Source organism: Eleutherodactylus coqui, chromosome 5, assembly GCF_035609145.1.
Source record: "Eleutherodactylus coqui strain aEleCoq1 chromosome 5, aEleCoq1.hap1, whole genome shotgun sequence".
In the NCBI taxonomy this organism is placed as follows: Eukaryota; Metazoa; Chordata; class Amphibia; order Anura; family Eleutherodactylidae; genus Eleutherodactylus; species Eleutherodactylus coqui.
Window position 1 is genome coordinate 247,198,390 of NC_089841.1, and position 22,549 is coordinate 247,220,938.

The window sequence follows — 22,549 nt, forward strand, 5'->3', positions numbered from 1 at the left end:
TTATCCTCTCCTCCAGTGCTGGAGGTTATAGAGTATTACGATTCCCTGCATATATTATTGCAATGCTCTCGCTTGAAACAGGAGTGAAGCTACAACAGTATATTGGGAGGAAAACCTGCGCTGTGGAGTTTAGTAAGACTCGGTATACATTGTACCGAGCTGACCTTTGGGCATTTACATCTATTGGCGTCTTGTGGCAGATGTCATACAGTGACGGCCGTCATCCACGGAGTCGCACCATATATGCTTTTTTCATTGACCCGCTGTTGAAGAAAGTGCAGTCGGAAAAACAATATACACCAAAGTATAGCGCTCAGATGAAGAGCTGATAGGACGCTGCATACCTGCTATTTCCGTATTGCGTATGACCGCGGCGGCTCACCGTCAATATTAATTGTGTACAGGCTGCGGGTCAGACGGCCTCCATTGACTTCAATGGAGGCCGTCCATGCGGAGTTCATGGCAAAATAGAGCATGCTGCGATATTTCTTCTGCTCGCGGAATACGCAATTCATATAAGCTAGTGTGAAAGAAAAAGCAGAAGTACATGCTTTTCAATGCTTTCCTTTTGCCTTGGATCCTCCGTGCGTACACCGACCGCGGATTCTGCAATTGGCATATGCCCGTGTGCGTGCGGCCTTAGTTTTATTCTTATTTTTGTAAAATTGTTATCAAGACTTCTATAAAGAGTCTGACTTGAAAAAGCAAGAAAAAACAATTCCAAGTCAAACTACTAATGACGACCTGTCCGTGAGTGAGTGGGTTTATGAGTGATTTACATGCTCCACCCCTGATCACACGACGGTGACATCATCAAAAGGTTCTTCGTCGCCAGTGAGTTACATGCTCCAACCCTGATCACGACTGTGATGTCATCAAAGGTCCTTCATCCCCAGTGAGGGAGTTACATGCTCCGCCCCTGACCACAAGACGGTGACATCATCACAGGTGCTGTATGCACACGGCTGATGTTCGTTAGTATTCCATAGCAACTGAGGCCGCAGGGGTTTGTAGTCCGCCTGTAATCTGCACAAGGATACAGGACCTGTGATGACATCACCGTTATGTGATAAGAGACAGAGCATGTAACTCCCTCACTGGCGATGAAGGACCTTTGATGACATCACCGCCATGTGATCAGGGGCAGATCGCAGATCCTTCATCTCCAGTGCTGTGCTGGTTGTGATCCCTGTTGTATAGAATGAATAATGTATGTAGCAGTGCTGTGTGTGTGTGATGTGCATGTAGCAGAGCTGTGAGTGTGACCTGCATGTAGCAGTGCTGTTTGTGTGTGACGTGCATGTAGCAGAGCTGTGTGGCGCATTGTGCTACCAGAAACACTGGTACTATAATTTCCTAATAATTACTAGTCATTGTTAAGACTTGTATAAAAGTCTGACCTTGGAGTTTAGAAATGCTGTCTTCCAATAGGTGGCGCTGCAGAGGAATTGTTCCATCTTCCTTATTAGGCCGCCTGTCCACGGCCATGATATTCCGCTGCGGGGGAGGAGGGGGGAAGCACTAAAATCTCTGCGATGAGCCTATATAAATGATAGGCTCACTGCGTAGAATCGCAGCACGCCGCAATTTTAATCGCGCGAGCGGAAAATCGCTATGATTTTCCGCTTGCGTGCAGTAGGCTGCGCTTTCCATAGTTATCCTATGGAAAGCCTGTCATGCCAGCTCCGTGTGTGATTTATTGCCATGGATCTCACAATGACACCTCGCTCCATTAGGAGAGAAAAAAAAATACACTTGAAAGTGTGTTTATTCTGCAATGCCGCAGCAGCACTCACATGTAGGGGGCGCTCTGCATATCTGCCCCATGGTTTGGGCAGCATAAACCCGGTGACAGATTCCCTTTAATATAGTACTATATAAAATATTTAACTTTACTTTGAAGCCAAAATATGTACATTTCTACCAAATTCACCCAAAATTGACTAACTCCAGAGCCCTGTAAGAACCCTTGCAGAGTTTCAGCTTTTACAGTAACTTCTCTGTTCTGCACATTACAGAATATTTAATTACATTACTAGAGCAATATATGATGAGAATACCCCTTCATGCTATCACATGCTAAGTGGTCTATACGTGTTCATCCATGGTCCTCGCTCAATGCAAATCAAAAGCCATCTCTTTTTTAAATTTTTTTTTTTTAACCCTTTCATGACTGAGGGTCACTGATGCTCCTGCATCAAGGTCACATTCTGCAATTCTGGTATTTCCACTTTCAAAAAAAATCCTAACATTACTTTTCAAAGGAACATATCCATAGGAGGGCGTTTTTTGCAGGATAAGTTGTATTTTTCTAATAGTACAATTTAAAAGTACTATATAAGGCATGGGAAGACTTTTTGAAATGGTCAAAATGGGAGAAAAGTTAGAAAACGCATTTGTTGCGGAAGGGGGGAGGGGGATTTTTATGGTGCTCATGGTAACAGGACAGGTGTTTATTCTGTTGGTCAGTACGATTATACTTCAGAAGGCCCCAGGCTGCCATGATACTCAGATGGCACCATGAGATCTTATCACACAAGGGGAGGGCAGGAGCACTATCTATTCTCCTTAGGGAGATCACCTAGAAGGTGAGTGCGGAGACTTATAAGGCCATGCACGCTCCTCTGGGTAATATGCAAAAAAAGGAGATGGAAAAATACCTCTGCAGCGCCACCTATTGGAAGGCAGCATAACTACAAGTCAATGTTAGACTCTTTATACAAGCCTTGTAACAATAACTGGAAACAAGGAAGCGTGGCATTTAGGACATTTGAATCCTGATGGATCGGGACATGTCAAATGCTGCTTTCAGACTAGACAGCAGCAGTTAAAGAGTTAACAGCTGCAATCACGGCTGTTTTGGGCAGGGGTTGGCTGCATACAAGAAGGTATGTACAGTTACAACATATACAGCCATAAGTATGTAGGGAAGGGGTTACTTTGCCAAAAAAAAGCAACAGAAGAACAAATCATATGGGAATTATTTCTTACTGGTAATTCGGTTTTCACAAGTCCATCAAGACAGCCCCTACAGGAGTGTATAAGGACCCTCCAATAACTACCCCAGATATAGATGCAGCTTATTTAGTGAAGAATCACAAGAATACGTTACTTCATGTGGATTTCTCACAGATTTTTTTCCTAATTATTAAAGGCGCCGCTTTCACATGGCTGAAAGAAATCGTGTGAGATTTGTGCGATGCGAGACGCACAGATATCGCAAAAACATGAACTCCATTTTTTTTGAATGGGGTCATACACACGAGTGATATTTTCCTGCATTACGGCACAGGGGAAAAAATTGTGACATATCCTATTCTTTGGGTGTTCCCTTGGAACACCTCCCATTGCCCATTGTTTTCAATGGTGCCAAAACAGCATCACACGACCGCGAAGTGTACACAATAGGAAACACTTTGCAGCGGATCGCTACTTTCCTAAAATGATGCAAGGCAGTTTTAACACAAAAACGCCTTGCATCTGCGGGGGGGGGGGGGGGGGGACATCGTGCTCGCCCGTGTGAAATTAGCCTAAGGGTGTTGTCAAGATGGACTTGTGGAAACTCAATCACTGGTAGGAAGTAATTTCCATGTTCCACAGTGTCCACATATCACCACCACTGGAGTCATACTGAATTCTCAGTTCCTAGGAGTCTGGGCGGTACTACTCGTAGGACTTGATGCCCCAAAGCCATGTCAATGTTGACTAAAACATCTAGACTACAATGTTTGGAAAAAGTCTGACGTTAATTAATCCTGGTGCTTTGCAAGTTTGTTCCACAGACTCTTCTGCCTCCCAGCCCAGGAGAATGCATCGCCCACAGAGTGAGCCCGAAGACCCTCCGGGGAGTACGATTGGTTTCTATATGCTTCTTGGATAGCCATTTTTATCCATCTAGTCATTGTGTTTTTGGAAGCCTTTTTCCCTTTGTTCTTTCCCTAGAATTGAATGAATTATTACTCCAGGAATCTGAGATACGAAGATACTCGCGAAATAGCCAACATCTGAAAACATGGTTCGTGATCATTTCTTTGATTCTGACAAAAAGAAAGAAGGATTATCTCTTGTTCTCTATGAAACTGGGCTACTACCATAACTAAGGAGGGACTATTTCAGAACGATCCTATCATCGGAAAGTCTTAAATAGGGCTCTCTACCAGAAAATTCTTGGATCTCACTCACCCTCTCGGTGAAATGATAGCCATTAGGAACACGATTTTAAGGGTTAAAATTTTAAGGAAAAGAGAATCTGCTTGTTTGAAGGGAGAAGCACAAATACAGCATCTGGAAGGAACAGACTTCGAAACAAGGGGCATCATTTAAACTGGTGCTTTTTGGAATCTGCTGATCCATCTATGCTCCGCTACATGAAAATCAAAAAAGGTACTGAGGGTGGAAATCTGGAGCTTCGAGGTACTGGGCCTCAAACCTTAGTCTAGACCCTCTTGCAGGAATTCTAAAATAAAAAGGAATGTCTTGTTCCCTCAACTCTGGGTGGTCCTCTTTATACCAGGAGCGGAACATCCCCCATATTTTGAGATTGATGGAAGAGGTTACCCTTTTACAGCTTTTCTTGAAGTGTAAGAATTATCTTCTTAGAGAGGCCCTAGTTCAAGAGTCTCAGCTTTTCCGGATTCAAGCTGTTAAATTCAGCATCCTGATCTTTTGACACTAGATGGGACCCGAAAGCAGAAAATAATCCTGCTAGGGCAGAAGCATTAGTTTCCTCAAGACAACGCTGGTCAGCAATGGATACCATGCCTTTTTGACCAACTGGGACACTATGAGGATCCCTGTTGCTTGACTCCTTTGAATCTTCTTTAAGAAAAAAAAAAAAAGTATAAAATTGAGAAGGGGAAAACATATAAGCCTTGGATCCTGGGAAAAGAATACTGAGCATCTGGTACTTTCCCTTAAATCAAAAAGGTCCACCTGTGGGGTACACCATTTTTATATGATCTAAGTGAAGACATGTAGACTGCACTCCCCTCCGTCTACTTTCTTGGGGCTCAGGCAGTCCGCCACCAAGTTGGGAAAACCTTTTAGATGGACAGCTGAGAGGGAACTGATGTTTCAGCCCAAATGAAGATCTTGATATCTGGTGCCAAAGGAGAGATATAACCGTTATTTTATCCAACAACATTTTTAGACGTCTATCCCTTAATAGATGCTCTGCTCTTGGAAGTTTAGTACATTCTGGGAAAACTCACATTAGTTAGAGGAACGGCTAGCTTTGTAGTCTTTTGTCCATTTTGTTAGTCAGGAGAAAAGATTGTGGGCCCTCAAATCTAAACGTACATCAGTAAAAAGTTTTCTGGGTACTTGGGGGATATATCTGATTTCTCAAGATTAATTTTCCAGCCAAGGTCTGTGAGGAGGTCTGTTACTAATCACCAAATGTCTGAATAAAATACTCTCTTAGTCTGTTAACCAAAAGACAGTCATCTAGGTACGAGATAATATTTATATCTTTTTCTCCACCACCACCTTTGTGAACACCTAAGGGGCAGAGAAGATGCCAAAAAGGAAGAGGAAAAACTAAAAATGGAGAACTTGCTTTCCACATTGCAAAGCTATAATTTTTGTTAACCTAGATCTACTGGGATGTGATAATCATCTGGAAGGTCAATTATGGACATCAATGAACCTTCTTTAACTAGTCAATCTACGAGATTCCATTTGGAAATCAATCCATTTGCTTAGTTTTTTCCCCAATTCAAAGGTTTTTAGGTTTTGCAAGAAAAACAAAGTACCAAAAAGACAGATATATAGTGCAATACATAGCATGGAGATCTTAGCATCATGAGATAGGTAAAAGCATGAGGCTCACTGCTTTTCGAACTCCCCTTCCCATGCCCCACAATATACAGAAAGATGTTGAGAGAGTTGTGAAATTAAGTTTGTAGGTTACTGATATGGCAGTAGTAGAGTGGAAGCCACAAGACACATGCTTAAAGAGCATGAGGGGCGGTGAAGGTTGGTGCGGTGTTTGGTTGTGTCATAGAAGGGTTTCAGTTGAGGATATTCAAAAAGGTCAGCTAAGCAGATGTGACACTGAAAGAATCCCAGCGAGTGGGAGCAACCTGAAAGAAATTCACACAGCGCTGCGGGAGACCCCTTTCCTTAGAATGGAGTGGTTCACGAATTTTGGTGGGAATCTAGGATTGTCAGTGATTGGAATCATAAGGTCTTTTGGGTCAAGGAAAGAGGTACCAGTCCCTAAAGAGTGTTTGGAGGATGTGTTCAATACTGAACATGGATACGGGGGTTCGTATTGTTTGGCGAGGATCGGGTCCAAGGCAACAAAGAGAGGGGGCAGGAAACATACTCAAGGCAAGGCGGACCCACAGCTTTGTTAGAGGATTATCCAATAAACTGAGGACATAAGTGTGCGCCACAGCTAAATACCGTAGTACCTCCTATAGGCCCATCTCGCTTCTTAACAACGACGCTAAAATTTTGGCAAACATACTGGCGATGCACATAAACTCCGTTCTTAATGAGATTATACACCCTGACCAATCTGGCTTCATGCCTGGCAAAAGTACAGACATGAATCCAAGGCGGCTTTTTGACCATCTGACATATGAACACTCTAACAGTGGGAAACGCACCCTGGTATTTATAGACCAGGCAAAGGCCTTCGACTCAGTAGAGTGGAGGTACTTGTGGGCAGTGATGCAACGGTTTGGGCCAGCATTTATTAGGTGGGTAAAGAGCCTATATGACTCCCCAGTAGCCAGTATTAAAACCAATGTCCATGTTTCTGCCCAGTTCCCCCTCGGTAGAGGCACACGACAGGGTTGCCCCCTGTCCCCTGCCCTGTTTGCCCTTGCTATAGAGCCCCTTGCAATTCGGGTCTGGACCTCACCGGTAATAAAGGGATTTAAACTTCACAATTATGAAGAGCGCATAGCACTATATGCTGATGACACCCTCCTCTTTCTCCAGGATCCAGAGTCCTCTCTTGATTCCGCACTCGCCATTTTTGACACATTTGGCCTACATTCTGGTATTCGGGTCAATTGGAATAAAACCCACTTAATTGCGATAGACTCTGCGGCGGCTGAGCTCCCTTTCCCCGCCCCACTAAGCTGGACAGCTCAGACAACCTATTTGGGTATAAGTGTCGGCGAGGGTTTCTACCTTCTTTGACCTTAATTTAGCGCCCCTCCTTAAATGGGCTGAGGGAATGGCGACACGTTGGGCCTCTCTCCCGCTCACTCCAGTGGGCAGAGTCAATTTGTTAAAGATGAAGCTACTACCAAAATTTTTGTACGTCCTGCATAACTCCCCTGTCCTGGTCCCAACCAGATTCTTTGCCACGCTTCGTGGGATTGTACTGCGTATCCTGTGGAGAGGCTCCACCCCCAGGATTAAATTGGAGACCTTGTGCCTCCCGGTGAGCTGGAAAGGATTAGCCTTACTTCTACTACTACTATCTGGCCAGCCCGCTGGTGTATGCTGGGTGGTGGCTGACTTCATCGGATTACAATCCGGTGGTGGGACGGGAGCGCAGGGTGGTGGGCTCCGCCCCAGGATTGAGGGGTCTGCTGATGTGTGGCCCCTCCTCTCCTATTGCCCCCTTAGCTGTCCCCATGCTGGTAACACTTAGAATATGGCACACGGCCTTGCAGCTGACCCCTGTAGTGGAAGTCACATAGTCCCCACATACTCCTTTGTGGGATAATCCACACTTGCCACACCTGCAGTGCTTTACAGAGTCTGCCTTCTGGAAGAGCTCATGGTATTAATGTACTAACTGACATAGTCACTGAGGACACTTTCTGCACTTTCCTCCAGCTGCAGATAATCTACAACCTGCTTAGCATTCCCATTTCAGATATTACCAGCTGCGACATGTGATCAGGGCTCAGTTTCATGACCGCTGTCCCTGACTCGGTTGGAAGGCTTGGCACAGATGTGCAACCTAGTAAGACCACTGTCCAGTTTCTATGCCCACTTGGTGCAGTGTCCTGCCCCGCTGAGGGCGACCTAGAAGTGGGTCATTGACATTCCTGATCTGTTAGCGGGGGAGAGTAAAGACATATTGGCGAGCTCTGGTCCTCCTTTGATTAGTGCTAGAGATAGGCTTATCAAGGTGAAGTTCCTTCACCGTATATACTACACCCCATCCAGGCTACATGTAATGGGTCTGCTCCCCTCAGCGACCTGTCCCCGATGCTTAATTGCCGATGGGACCATTATGCACATGTTCTGGAACTGCGGTGTCATGCGAGAATACTGGGGGGACATTCTTGTATTTATGGAGTCTCACCTGGGGGCCCCGAGGATCATGCACCCTGGGGTGTGCCTCTTTGTGCTTGTTGGAGACCTACCAGTGGCAGCCACAACCCGCACCTTATATAAGCTACTGTTTTTCTATGCTAAAAAGGTGCTTTTGTTGAATTGGAAGCACCCTGGTAGGCCAACCAGAAACGCATGGATCCAGGTGGTGAACTCTGTGCTTCCAATGTATAAACTGACTTATATGGCCAGGGGATGTCCTGAGAAGTTTGACAAGGTTTGTGGGGGCTGGGTGAACTGTCCGGCAACAGCAGCAGAGATGCCTGTCTAGATATTGGGAATGGATATGGTGAGGGATACCCGCTTGAACCGATCTACTGTTTAGGCTAATTCTTTTTTTCTTTAGGAGTCGCACAGGGCTGTTGTTTAAGGAGGGAGGGTTAAAGTTGGGGGGGGGGGGGGGTTCTATCTATTTTTTTTGTTTCTTTTGTCTTGTTTTTTCCTTCTTCCTTTTTCTCCTGGTGTTTTGGGGCTCCGAGACTAGGAGTCCTCCCTGGTTTGGGTTTGTTCCATTATGAGAAGTTGATAAATAAATGTGAAAATGAACAGCCAAGTACTATGTTTTATGAGGAATGCACACGAATATGCGAGACACTTAGTGTTTTCACTTTTGTCTTTTTTTTTTTTTCCAGTTCTCATGTACCAGCAAGGTGTGCATTCTTTATGATGTCTGCTGTTTCTGTATATTTGTCTATTTTGGCTAAATAAACGTTCCTTTAAAAAAAAAAAAAATACCGTACTACCAATAAAAGTCTGGCAGCCAACCCTGCCAGCATCTTTGGGACGTGTAAGAACTACTCTCCTCCTCTGTAGACATCCAGAGGAACAGACGACAGCTCCAAAGAGACGCTGGATGCATGCTTTTATATGGCTGATAAATGCTCTATATAAACCATTTGGCTTCTGGACTAGAGAGCAGAACAACAACTTAAAGGGACCCTCCAGTTCTAGAGAAACAAAGATGGCTGAGTCACTTCTCTGACTACTTAATACACACTGTGCATAGTATGCATGGGTAGTCTAAGGGATCCTTCACACTGGCGATCGCGACTTTTTCCCGTGATTTTTGAGCGTCAACACTGCTTTTTTTCTAGCAAAAACATCACTGCCACTTGCAATTTTCTTTCTAGCGCGGAAGTCAAAAGGACTTTCTGATGTGAAAAACCGCATCACATGAAAATCGCAAGTTTGTGCTTTGCAAAGCAGTAAGAAGGAGGCTCCATCGGGAAACATGGGAGATAAACAACAACGCATAATGTACAAAGATAGGACATGCCACGATTTTTTTCTCTCGCAACATCGCAAGAGTGAAAACATCGCAGATTGGTTTCATAATTCTGCGTTTTCAATCACTCTCGCATCGCACAATTTTATCACCAGTGTGAAAGAGCCCTAAGACACTACATGCTGATATGACCGGCCAGCGGTGTTCATGTGGACAACACTGGTTAACCAAAGCAGCTGTCGAGTCTTAGGGTGCCGACCCACCAGCGATATATTTTTTTTTTAGTTCAATAAGTTTGTATTTAGTCTATCAGTGAAATACAGTGAATGCAATTTAGTGAAACCAGGTATCAAATAAACAGTGTTGACATACAAAGTATCTGTCGTCATTTTTCAGATTACATTTTCGCTCTTCTTGAGGTAGCTTGTTTTAACTGTAGAAACACTTTTACGTAACTCTTGTAACGTTTATCAATAGCGTACTAATTACTTAAATATAGACAAGTATGCTGATATGAAAAAGAACAAAAAGGAAAAAACCCAAAGTGGACTATGTTTTAGAACAGATCTCGAGTAGAGATGAGCGAACGTACTCGTTTCGAGTAATTACTCGATCGAGCACCGCGATTTTCGAGTACTTCAGTACTCGCGTGAAAAGATTCGGGGGGCGGCGTGGTGGCGCGGGGGGTAGCAGTGGGGAACGGGGGGAGCCCTCTCTCTTTCCCTCTCCCCCCCACTCCCCGCTGCAACCCCCCACTCACCCACGGCGCCCCCCAAATCTTTTCGCCCGAGTACGGAAGTACTCGAAAATCGCAGTACTCGGGCGAAAAAGGGGCGTGGCCGAGTACGCTCGCTCATCTCTAATCTCGAGTCAATTGCTATTGGCAAGTTTCTCAAACTTTTTGTTAACACTTATTATTATAACTAAACCTTAGAGGGTTGTTTGTGCCTCAGATGCATACGGAGAGCCGGGGGTTCTCACCCGCTCCTGTAGCATGGGTCTTGTTGATGCTATTCTTACTTCGCATCTTCGGTTTTGCTATTAAGGAGAGAGGAAAGAAAAAAAGAAGGGGGGGGGGGAAGCGAAAGGGGTATAAGAATGGGAGGAAGGGGGGAGATATCCAGGGGGAGAGGGATTGAGGAGCCACTAGGGGCTCTGGGATGTGAGATTAGAGGGGGGTCTGGTCAGCTCGGCAGGAACCACCCACTATTGGGCACTGTCTGGGGCAGTGTTCCATGGTAGTTATATTCAGGTCGGCGCCACTCCGCTATTTAACTATTGATTGAATTTGTCCGAGGAACGAAAGCTTATCTATATCGCCCATGTAGCGTAGTAAGTAGAAGATTTAGCATCATCCCTGGCCCTTAGTTCCTCCATATATTTAATGTCGTCCATGGCTTTTGCCCACATTAAGCGTGTGGGAGACTCCGTTGTGTTCCATTTTTGCGGAATCACCTGTCTCATTGCCAGGAGAAAAAATTTGAGGATTCCCTTCTTGATCAGGGCTTCGGGGCCTGAAGTGATGGAGAGGAGAGCCATCTCTGGTGTAAATGAGATCTCCTTTTTGGACAAGGCATTGTATAAGGCATTTACCTCCCTCCACCAGGAAGACACCAGAGGGCAGGACCACCAAATGTGAATCATCGACCCTAGGTCATTGAGGCATCTCCAACAGTTGCTGCTAATATTGGGATACATCTTGGCCAGGCGCGCTGGGTGCGGTACCACCTGGACAAGATTTTGTAGTTCATTTCGTGGTGCCTGCCTGAGACAGACATCTTGTGGGTCATGATAAAGGATTTGGCCCAGTCGCTATCCTCGAGGCGCTTGCCCAGCTCCTCCTCCCATCTTCCCCTGTAACCTACCCCACCGTCTGGCGCATCCCCGGCTACCAACATGCCATAGACCGTGGAGATCTCCCCTTTCCGTTCAGGGGACGTATCACACATCTCCTCGAAAGGGGCGGGCTGGCGCAACACCTCCGAGACCTGACCCTGTGCCCGTATGAAGTGGTTTAACTGTCGGTGTTGGAACCACGCACTGGCCTTCTGGCTCCCCTCCCCCAATAGAGCCTCTAGTGGCATGATTCCCCCTGTTGTCGTTACATCCTTTATTCTAGGGATAGGTGTCTCTAACCTATCTAGTAGGGGTAGACCTCGTGCACCCAGCGGAAATTCCGGGTTACCTACTATGGGTGTCCAGGGGCCGGGTATCGAAATCAGGCCTGTTTTTGCTGCGAAACCGTCCCATTGTTTCAGGATGGTCTCTAGGAGCGGGGAGACTGTGATCCCTCGGCGCCCAAGACCGCCCCTAAGCCAGAACAGGCCCCGCCCATTGAAGGGAGCTGAATCCTGTTCAAGCTCAACCCACCGCTTGGTCTTTCTCCTAAGCATTAGGTTGAGTACACACTTGCTTATTGCCGCCCTATGGTACTTTGCGAGGTCCGGGAGACCCACCCCTCCCGTTTCTTTTTTTTGGGTTAGTATTTTATAGCTTAGACTGGGCCTTGCTCCATTTCACACAAATTTTACCAGTGCTCTTCTGAGTCGTGTGAAAAAGATTTTAGGGATCTGGATCGGTAAGGTCTGGAACAAGTAAAGGAATCTGGGAAGGGCATTGATTTTTAGTGTGTTAATCCTGCCGAACCACGATAAGGTCAGGGGTCGCCACCTCTCTAGGTCCTTCTCTAGCGCCGAGCACAGGGGTTTGTGATTGATATCGAACAGGTTGTCTAGCTTGGGAGAGATATTAACACCCAGGTATCTAATGTGATTGTCTTTCCATTTCAGTGTGAATCGGGATTTTAGGAGGGCGACTTCCGCGGGAGGTAGATTTATGTTTAGGATTTCGGACTTGTTGATGTTTATTTTAAAATTGCTCAGTTGGCTATATCTTTTGAATTCTTGTAGTATGACTGGGAGACTAGTTTGGGGGTTAGTCAAGTAAATGAGTAAGTCATCCGCGAATGATGCTAGTTTATGTTCGGTGCAGGGGGCTGGGAAGCCTTTGATATCTGGATTGCTTCTTATTGCATTTGCGAGGGATTCCATTACTAGGACATAGAGAGTGGGTGACAGGGGGCAACCCTGTCTCGTGCTATTGCGGATGTTTACAGGGGGTGAGAGCCTGCCGTTGACCCGGATCTGTGCCGTGGGACCTCTATCTAGTGCCATGATCCAGTTCCGCAGCCTAGGCCCGAGTCCTATTTTTTGGAGTGTGGCTTCTAAGAAGCCCCATTCCACTCGATCAAACGCCTTTTCGGCGTCCACAGATAGGAGGCATAGGGGTCTTCCTTCTTGCTGGGCTCGTCCAATCAAAGATATAGTCCGTATGGTATTGTCTCGTGCCTCACGGCCCGAGACAAACCCCACCTGGTCTCCATGTATCAGCCCTGGCACAAGGGGTTGTAATCGGGTAGCTATGGTTCTAGCAAAAAAATTTATGTCCACATTTAAAAGGGAAATTGGTCGATAACTTCCGCATTGTAACGGGTCTTTACCCGGCTTTGGAATCACCGTTATGATTGCCTGTAGCGCCTGAGGCGGTAATGGGCAATTCCTAGAGATGGCATTGAAGGAGCTATGTAGTAGGGGTGCTAGTAGGTTCCCGTATGTCTTGTAAAATTTAGGCGTGAAGCCGTCTGGGCCTGGGCTTTTACCGATTTTGAGCTTCTGGATCCCCTCCAGAATCTCCTGTTCAGATATGTCGGCCTCTAATGCCTCTGACTCCTCGCCGGATATGGGGCCTGAGCCATGCTCCTCCAAGTATGACGCCACTCCTGTGTCCCCAGTTCCCTCAGGGCCCGTGTCATTATTGTGGATGTTGTAGAGCTCCTCGTAATATTTACGGAAGCATTCTACTATCTCTGTGGAGGCATGCACTTTTTTTCCTGTAGAAGCATTCAGTGCAAAAATGTGTGAGTGTGGTTCTCGTGGATTTAGGGCTCTGGCCAGCCAAGCGCTACATTTGTTTCCATATTCATAGTATCCTCCTCTCATTTTATCTCTAGCGCATAGGCTAGCCTGGTCCATGAGTGATAGGATCTGTTGGCATAGTAGGGAGATTTCTGCACCTGTAGTTGCAGTGGCTTTTGTTTTGTTGGATAGTTCTGCAATATCCAATTTTGTCAACAAGTCCCGCAGTCTATCCGTCCTCTCTCTCTTGAGCCTAGCGCCGTGCGATATAAATACTCCCCGTAAAACACATTTCAGGGCCTCCCATTTCATGGGCGGGGCTGTTTCATCTGTTTTATGATTTTCTATGAAGTTTTCTATAGTCTGACGTATCTCGCTCAGGCAGCAGGGGTCTCCCAATAAATTATCGTTTAGACGCCAGCTGTGTTGCCCAATCCTGTTGTCTCCCCCCGTTAGTGCCCCATAGACCGGTGCGTGGTCCGACCAGATAATTCTGCCTATCGAGCTTTTGGGTGCTAGGTCTAGGAGGCTATGCGAGATAAATAAGTAGTCTAACCTACTAAAGCTGTTGTGTGCAGCAGCGTAGTGCGTAAAGTCCTTGACCTCGGGGTGTAGTGTCCTCCAGAGGTCAATGAGTTTGAGCGCTGTCAGCTGTCTCCTCAATCTGCGCACGGCCGCCAGGGAAACACCAGACCTACCTGATGACGAATCAAGTTGTGGGTCCATGCACAGGTTCAGATCTCCTCCCAAGACAATCGGGGTTCCAGAGGCGAACCGAGCCAGCTCCCCCAGCGCCTGGATCCCGAAGGCGGTCTGGCCTGAGTTAGGAAAATAGATATTAGCCACTGTAAGTAACTTTACTCCTACTTCCAGTTTTAGAAAAAGGTACCTGCCCTCTGGGTCGGCCTCGGAGGAGAGGAGTTTGTATGGGAGACTTTTGTGCATTGCAATGGAGACTCCGCATGCCTTTTTGTCAGGGTGGGTACTGTGGTGCCATTGGGGATAATATCTGTTGCTACACTTGGGGACATAGTCATTTTTAAAGTGGGTTTCCTGGAACATTGCAATGAGAATGTGCTTTTTATGCATATGTGCCAGGATCTGGCCTCGTTTGGACGGACAATTTAAATCTCTTGCGTTGTAGGTGCAGAAGGATATATTTGTCATGTTGGTAGATTATTAACACGGGCTGTCGCTGCCGAGCAGACCAGAGGGGTTGGAAGGAGGGACAGAGGGATAAGGAAGAAGAAAGAGAAAGTAGTTGGGTGACAGAAGTCCAGTAATCTGTCAGTTGGGGGAAAGAGCCCCAAACTTAGAGGAGTAGGTATCCGTCTGGCCAGAGCCAGGGATTAGACGGCACTTAGTGGCGTCTAGCCTATTGATGGAAGTGAGAGGAGACACCATCGTGAGCCCTCCCGCCTCACCCACTAGCTGGTTAAATCTGTGAGTAATGCCCTTCCGGGCAAAGATATAGAGCCCGCAACATTTTTGTAAATGCGTATCCACAGCAGCCTATGTGATAGTGACTGAGATATGTCTAGGTGCTCTCTGTGTTTTGACTTGTTCAGCCTGAAAACATATGCAAACGTTTAGATGGAGGAGAGGGGGGAAATGAGGGGAGGTGAGGAGGGGAGGGGGGATTTTAAGGTAAAGGGGAAGGTGAGGTGGGGGAGGAAATTAGGAGACGTAGTAATCTCGTCGTCCGGGGACGTTCTCAGGTCCGCCCGTGGAAGAGCGTCTCTCAGGGCTCCCTGGTTTAGTGCAAGTCTTGTCTTGATCTCTCATGAATCTCAGGTGGGAGGGGTGCCTCTGGGGTGGCCTTTGCTTCTTCTCTTCTCGGGTTGCACCTCTTGCCAGGCCTCTCTGGGAGCTACTACTGGAAGGGATGGTAGGGACGGCCAGTCTGGTATCGCCACCATGGGGAGCTCCAGGACCCCCAGAAATCTTGGGAGGTCTGCTGGTGTTCTGAAAACTGCAGTTTTGCCGTTTTTGGATGCTGTCAGCTGGAACGGGTACCCCCATCTGTACAATATATTTCTTTCTCGCATTGCTTGGAGAAGTGGCCTCACCGCCCTGCGGAGCTGCAGGGTGCGTCTTGCCAGGTCTGGGAATATTGTGATGGGACATCCATTGTGTGTGAGAGCTGGGTTATTATCTCTAGCTTGATTTAGGATCGCCTCTTTGTCCTTATAAAAATGGATCCGGCAAATTACATCCCGCGGTTTCCCCGGATCTTCTGGTCTGGGACCCAAGCTTCTGTGGATACGATCTATTTCCACTGGTTGGGAGCGATCGCGGTGTAATAAGGAGCTGAACATGCTTCGGGCCCAGTTTTCCAACTGCTGGGGGGTTACTTGTTCCGACAGACCTCTCAGACGTATGTTGTTGCGCCTGTGTCTGTTTTCCAGGTCATCTAGATGGGATAGAATATCCGTAATCTGAAGGGTCTGTGCATTGATGACTTGACTGTGCGTATCTAGCAGGGAAAACACTTCTTCTTGGGACTCCTCTACTGTTTGTAATCTGTGATCCACGTGTCTCAGTTCTTGTTGCATGAGAGACAGGGCTTGTTTGTGAGAGTCCTCTAGCCTCTGAAAGTCTCTTTTTGTGGGCAGAGACCGTAGGTGCTCCTTCCAGTCCCATGACTGCGGTAAGTCTTCTGGATGTTCGCATATAGGCGAGGTGTTGTAGCTATAGTTAATGCTGCGGCTCTGTGATTAGGAACAGTCGCCGTTTCCGGATGGGAGTCGTGCCCGGTCGATGTGATCTTTCTGCTTGCGGGGCGTTACTGCTTCTGCATTATAGCTGTCTCGGCCCCAATTGTGCTGCGTAGCGTGGCCCCTGTCATGGCGGTTGCATCTGGCAGATGGGCTTATTGCTTGGGGTTGCATGTGTGCTGTAGTCAGCTTGTTGGTACTAGGGTTCTCCTGGGCCCCCCCTCTTTGGCTCTGTGTGTGGTGCTTTACACTGTCACCTCCATCCTCCTGTGAGGACGTTTGGGAGGGAGGCTTTTGATTTATGCCCCATGCAGGTCTCTGCCTGGCTTCTGTGCAGCTGCCCAGGCTTGGTGACCTGTCACTCCCCTACCGACTATCGCTATCTACAGGGGACACTGGTGGCTGGGGAGATCTCACCTCCTGTGCTGGCGCTGGTTTACTGCGCTGTGCTTCCTCCTCCATATCTTCCTCTCCTGCTGAGCAGGAGTAACAGCGATCTCCGGTGCGGCTGACAGGTCTGGGAGTCCCGTTGTTGCGGCCGGGGGGTGAGGAGAGGCTGCGCGCGCGGCCCGGCGCCATTTTGGATCCGGATCCCGCGGCTCCTGAGGGCTGCATGAAGCGCTGTATCCAGGTCGGACCTGCTTCTGGAGGTGCCATGGCGCGGCTGGAGACTCTTCTGCGTCCCATGGAGGTATCGGTGGGTCTGTTAGGCTGCTGTGGGCTGTTTTTTGCGGGTTTATAGCAGCGGGATCGGCGGGAGCTTAATGCCTGAGATGCTCACGCCGCCATCGCCAAGCCACGCCCCCCCAGCGATATTTTTTATTGCTATGCGAGAGCCATGATTATGAAGCCAATGATTTTCAATGGTTCCATACTCCTTTGCGTTTTTTTTTCCTAAGTCTCGCAGCGCAGAGAAAAAATCTGCGATATTGCTCAGTACTTCAATGGGGCCGGCGGCAGCAGCGCCAGCCCCACTGGAAACATAGGGAGTGCATCGTGGACTTCTGCTATAGCTGTCACAGTTGTGGCAGAAGTCCGTGATGCTGTCCGATTGCCTACAACCCACTGCTTTCAATCCCTGCAGCGATGATTTTTGTGAATATATATATATACACACATATATATATATATATATATATATATATATATATATATATATATATATATACACACACACACACACACACACACACACACACACACACACACACACACACACACACACACACCTAGAAGCGCTGTCCGGCACTTCTCTCCTGCTCCGGCAGTTGTCTTCTGTGCTCTGGAGGCCGGGGATTGAAAAACCACCACCTCCAGAAAGCACTGGTCTCATTGGCTAAGCGCTCAGCCAATCACAGGCAGCCCTCAGTCCTTCATCAATGAAGCCAATGACACCAGCACTTTCTCCGGACAGGGATTTTTCAATTCCCAGTCTCCAGAACACAACTGCCGGGGGCGGAGAGAAGAGCTGTATGGCTCTTCTAGGTGAGTATATATATATTTTTTCACAACTAGCCATGAGTTTAATCGAGTACTGGCTGTAATTGGCTAAGTGTCAGCCAATCACAGCCAGCGCTTCCAGGAGTGGGGGATTTTTCAATCCCTGGGCAGAAGATCATGAATAGAAACAGTGCCGAAACAGGACCCAGGGAGAAGCTGCTGTGGGGTCAGAAAGCACATTTGTAAGATGATGATTTTTTTTTGCTTATATTTCAAGCCGCCCCCCTTTCCCGAAAATCCTCGCATGTGGTGCTACAAAGTCGCGGTTTCACTGCGTGAAGACGCTGCGATATCGCAAGGACCAGTGATGTGATATCGCTGCAGGTTTCTTGTAGCAATGCCATGTCGCTCATGTGAATGAGACCTATTCACAACACGTTTGTGCCCTCTTATCCTGTTCTAGAATTCGTTTCAAGTGCAAATTAAGCGCACCAGGTTTGTGCCCTCCCATGTGATCATGGATATGTTTTTATATAAATAAGCCTTTAGATCTGCTCCATTATGCCTGAGGAAGAGCCCTGCATTGGTTCGAAAGCTCGCTGTAACATCATGTATTTTTGTTAGCTATTAAAAGCTGTAATATCTACAAGATTACTTGGTTTCTCTGACTGAGAACAATCACACTTTGCCTTTATGTAGCACATGAATACAAATATTAGCACGGAATATGTGTGCAGTCTACAGACTCAATATTTATATTCATTTATTTTTTTTACGGAATTAACCATGTTGCATAACTGTAATATTATATAGTCCGGGTTGTTACGAATATGGTGAAATCATGTGTATTCTTTTTTGTTCTTTTAATTTTTGTAATATTTATGTTCAAAAAGTTTTTATTTAGTCTATCGGTGAAATACAATGAATGCAATTTAGTGAAACCAGGTATCAAATAAACAGTGTTGACATACAAAGTATCTGTCGTCATTTTTCAGATTACGTTTTCGCTTTTCTTGAGGTAGCTTTTTTTTTTAACTGTAAAGACACTTTTACGTAACTCTTGTAACGTTTATCAATAGCATACTAATTACTTACTAGTTACTTAAAAAAAAAAAAGAAAAAACCCAGAGTAGACTAGGTTTTAGAATGGATCTCGAGTCAATTGCTATTGGCAAGTTTCATAAACTTTTTGTTAACACTTATAATTATAACTAAAGATTAAAGCTTTGTTTGTGCCTCAGATGCATAAGGGAAGCATGGGGTTCTCACCCACACCTGTAGCTTGGGTCTTGTTGATACTACTATTACTTCGCATCTTCGGTTTTGCTAATAAGGAGAGAGAAAAGGAAAAAAGAAGGGGGGGGGAGCGAGAGGAATATAAGAATGGGAGGAAGGGGGGGGGGGGGGAGATATCCAGGGGGAGAGGGAGAGAGGAGCCACTAGAGGCTCTGAGAAATGAGGTTAGAGGGGGGGGGGGTCTGGTCACAGACTCAATATTTAGATACAATTGTACAAAAGTCTGGTGCAGTCCATCTAAAAATGAATTAATTGTACCCATACTGGAACAGTCAACAGGTGATTAGAAGAAAAAATAGTTTTAAAAGCCCTATGCGTTAGCCCTTTGCAATCCAATTTTAGATTCAGGGTTTCCTATGGGGTTTTCTCTTTCTGCCATTATACAATAGCACCACCTGCTGGCTAGAGCCAGTATTGTGGTATGGGACATGCTGGAGAGGCCCCCGACAACAGTACGGCCAGTCATATACAGTAATAATATCCTGCCGGACGTCTTCCGACATCGCAGCTGTGCAGCCTTTAGTCAGAATGTCTTTAGATGTGAGACAGTGGATTAGAAAGGGTTAAAGGTTAGGATAGATATAGATGTTTGTGCTCGTGCGGAGTCAAAAAAGAGATTTTAGTGTCACTTATTCGGATGACACATCTCTGCTTGCAGAAATTTAACAATGACAACGAAGCCATAGAATGCGTGCAAGACTTCATCTTCCTTGGTTCGAAAATTGACCAGGATGGAGAATTAATTTTTGCCGCAAAAGAGGCACAGGGTCTTATTTTCAGGGTGTGTCTTATACTCACCTAGCAGGCACTGTCTGGGTCCCTCCCACTGATGCTTCGGCAGGCTTCCGTGCAGTCCTCAATCTTTTGCTGGTGACGGGACTTAACTACCCCGCCTCCAGCAAGCAATTGCTCTGATTTGTTCATGAGCGCCGCCTCAGCCAAAGGCTGTAATTGGTTCATCAAGTGCCGGCTCTGATTAGCTGAGGCAGTGCTTGTGAACCAATCAGACCGATTGCTTGCTGGAGGCAGGGTATTCAAGCCCCTTCACCAGCAGGGAATGCTCTGTCGGTATTGAGGACTGCACGGAAGCCTGCCGGAGAGCCAGTGGGAGGAACCCGGACAACACCTGCAAGGTGAGTATTGCTTTTTTTTTCATGTAGTGTAGCTAGGGCTTATTTTTGGGTAAAGCACTTATATTTCAACCCCCCGAAAATCTGGGTGGGGCTTATTCTCAGGTTACGTCTCATTTTCAGGGAAACACAGTATTGCAAAAGACCTTTGTATTCTCCATATAAGCAAAGATGCCCCAAAATTAAGCCTCAGTAGTTAAAACTGTGTATTCCGCTTTCTGTATCCGAGTCGGATCGGTGTGACGGTGCGAACCTTATAGCCTTGCTTCTAGGACAGAGTAAGGCCACGGCTAAAAATACAGATGTGGCAAACCTTGGAAAGCATCAGATAAGTGTTCGGCGTGACAAAGAGCTTCCCAGAGGAAATTAAAAGAAAACACACACATTTCTCACTCTGAAGTCTATATTTATCGCCGGCTGCAGACTTTCTAGTAATGGATGCTCATATTCATAAAATATTCAATCGACATTGATTTCTGGATGCGTCTGCGCGGGTTAATGGATGCTACAAGCAGCAAACCCCTCCCAGCCTGCTGTGGATACAAAGTGTAACCGCGGCTTCAATGGGAAGAAAGATATAGAATTGGTTTATGGAAAGCTGCGACATGGGTAATTCCGAGAAAAGACGTCCTAGGGCTCGTTCACACCAGCGATATTCTCAAACACGGTTTGTGCGATGCGGAAAAAACTTGCGCAAATATGAAACCCATTCTTCAGCAGGGTTTCATTCAAACAAGACAGGAACTAAAAAAATGGACCGCCTCGCCCCTTGTGTTCAATGGGGCCTTAAAAGCCATCGCAGCCTGACAAAGGCTGATCAGCCGAAACGTTGCTGCTTTGTATGGAAGAATAAAGAGTTTTTGGACTTTTTGCCCCGATGCGCTGTCACGCATTTCTCTATTTTTGCTTCAAGATTGGATCATGCCATTCTGGATTTTTTTGCATCAAGTTGCCCCGCTGGAATCGGCAATGCGGATTGTGCCGCTGGCAACACGTTTATTGGTTCTGCTCCTATGTCTGCTGGGTGTATCTGGGCAGTAGTATTGGAGACAGTTTAGGTTGGCGCGGGTCATTTTAGTTTTATATATTTTGATTGTATTCTGTAATTTTTTTTTACTTCTAAAAACAAAACAACAAAAAAAAAAAACAATATCTATGTTCTCCATGACATCATACAAGACCTCTGAAGCACACTCATTGACTTTTTCACTGTAGCTGGGGCAGCCAGTGAAGCCACAATTATAGGGAAAAACAACCCCCTATAGTCACTGGCAGACCTAATCTGGGTCTGCTAAAACCCAACAGCCCTGCCATGTTGGGGGGCACCAGGTGATCAATGGATCGAACCGTGTGAATAGCGCTTTCGCTTTCAGAGGTATGTAGCCTGCAAGAGAGAAGGCTACCACTGACAACCGAGGACCCTACCTTCTCCTGCTAGTTTGCAGAAGCTTTAACCCCGTGCCAGACTATGGTGCCGGATTAAAGCCCAGGACCAAGGACTGTACATTGACAGCTCTTTGTCCTTATCGGGTTAAAAAGGATTTCCCACGATTAGACTTTAAATGCTGGTGGGGTCGGGGTTACCTAATCGGGCCGCTAGTAACTCACAGTCATTCGTTTAATGGGCACAGATTGAGTATAGCAAACCTCCTCACTACTGGTAGCTGCCCGATCTCAGGGAGGGTGGAGTGAACCAAGCCGAGGAAAACTAGCAAAAAAAAAAAGAAGAAAAAAAAAAAAACATGTTTAGGGTGGCTACCCACTAGCGATATTTTTCCTGCGATTCGAGATTGAGTGAAAACACATGATTATGAAACCAATCATTTTCGATGGTTTCATACTCATTTGTGATTTTTACTTCTAAGCCTCGTAGCGCAGAGAAGAAAATCTGCAATATCGCTCAGTGTTTTCAACAGGGCCGGCGGCAGCAGCGCCAGCCCCATTGAAAACATAGGGAATAAATCGCGGACTTCTGCCACAGGTGTCACAGAAGTCATGTGATGCTATCCATTGCTGCAGCCCCATTGAAAGCAGTGGGATGCAAGCATCCCTTGCAGCAATGATTTTCAAGGAAGGGCTTGAAATACAAGCCCATCCCTGAAAATCAGCCCCAGCTGTAAAAAAAAAAAAAAAAATTATACTCACCTAGAAGAGCTATCCTGCTCTTCTCTCCGGCATGGCAGTCTTCTTCTGTCTTCTGGAGGCCGGGGATTGAAAATTCCTAGCCCACAGGAAGTGCTGATGTGATTGGCTAAGCACTCAGCCAATCGCAGGCAGTGCTTAGCCATTGAATAGCAGCTGAGTGCTGCCTGTGATTGGTCACAGCACTCAGCGCTCAGCCATTCATTCAATTCATTGAATTCAAAGAATGGCTGAGTGCTGTGACCAATCACAGGCAGCGCTCAGCTGCCATTCAATGGCTGAGTGCTGCCTGTGATTGGCTAAGCACTCAGCCAATGACACCAGCACTTTCTGGGGTCAGGGACTTTTCAAGAAGTCTGCCATGCCGGTGAGAAGAGT

At 46.5% G+C, this 22,549-nt stretch overlaps 1 protein-coding gene across 2 annotated transcripts in view; it reads right to left on the reverse strand.

Moving 5' to 3' along the window:
* Positions 1-22,549, reverse strand: part of PTBP3 (polypyrimidine tract binding protein 3) — a 140,087-nt gene that overhangs the window by 114,964 nt on the left and 2,574 nt on the right. Inside the window, exon 1 of one of the 2 annotated variants that reach the window (XM_066604433.1) lies at positions 14,145-14,264. The exons of the other annotated variant lie outside the window; for it this stretch is intronic. The gene's annotated coding sequence lies outside the window, so the exon portion shown is untranslated. Of the gene's footprint in view, positions 1-14,144; positions 14,265-22,549 lie in introns of those variants that run through there. 2 annotated transcript variants of the gene reach the window in all.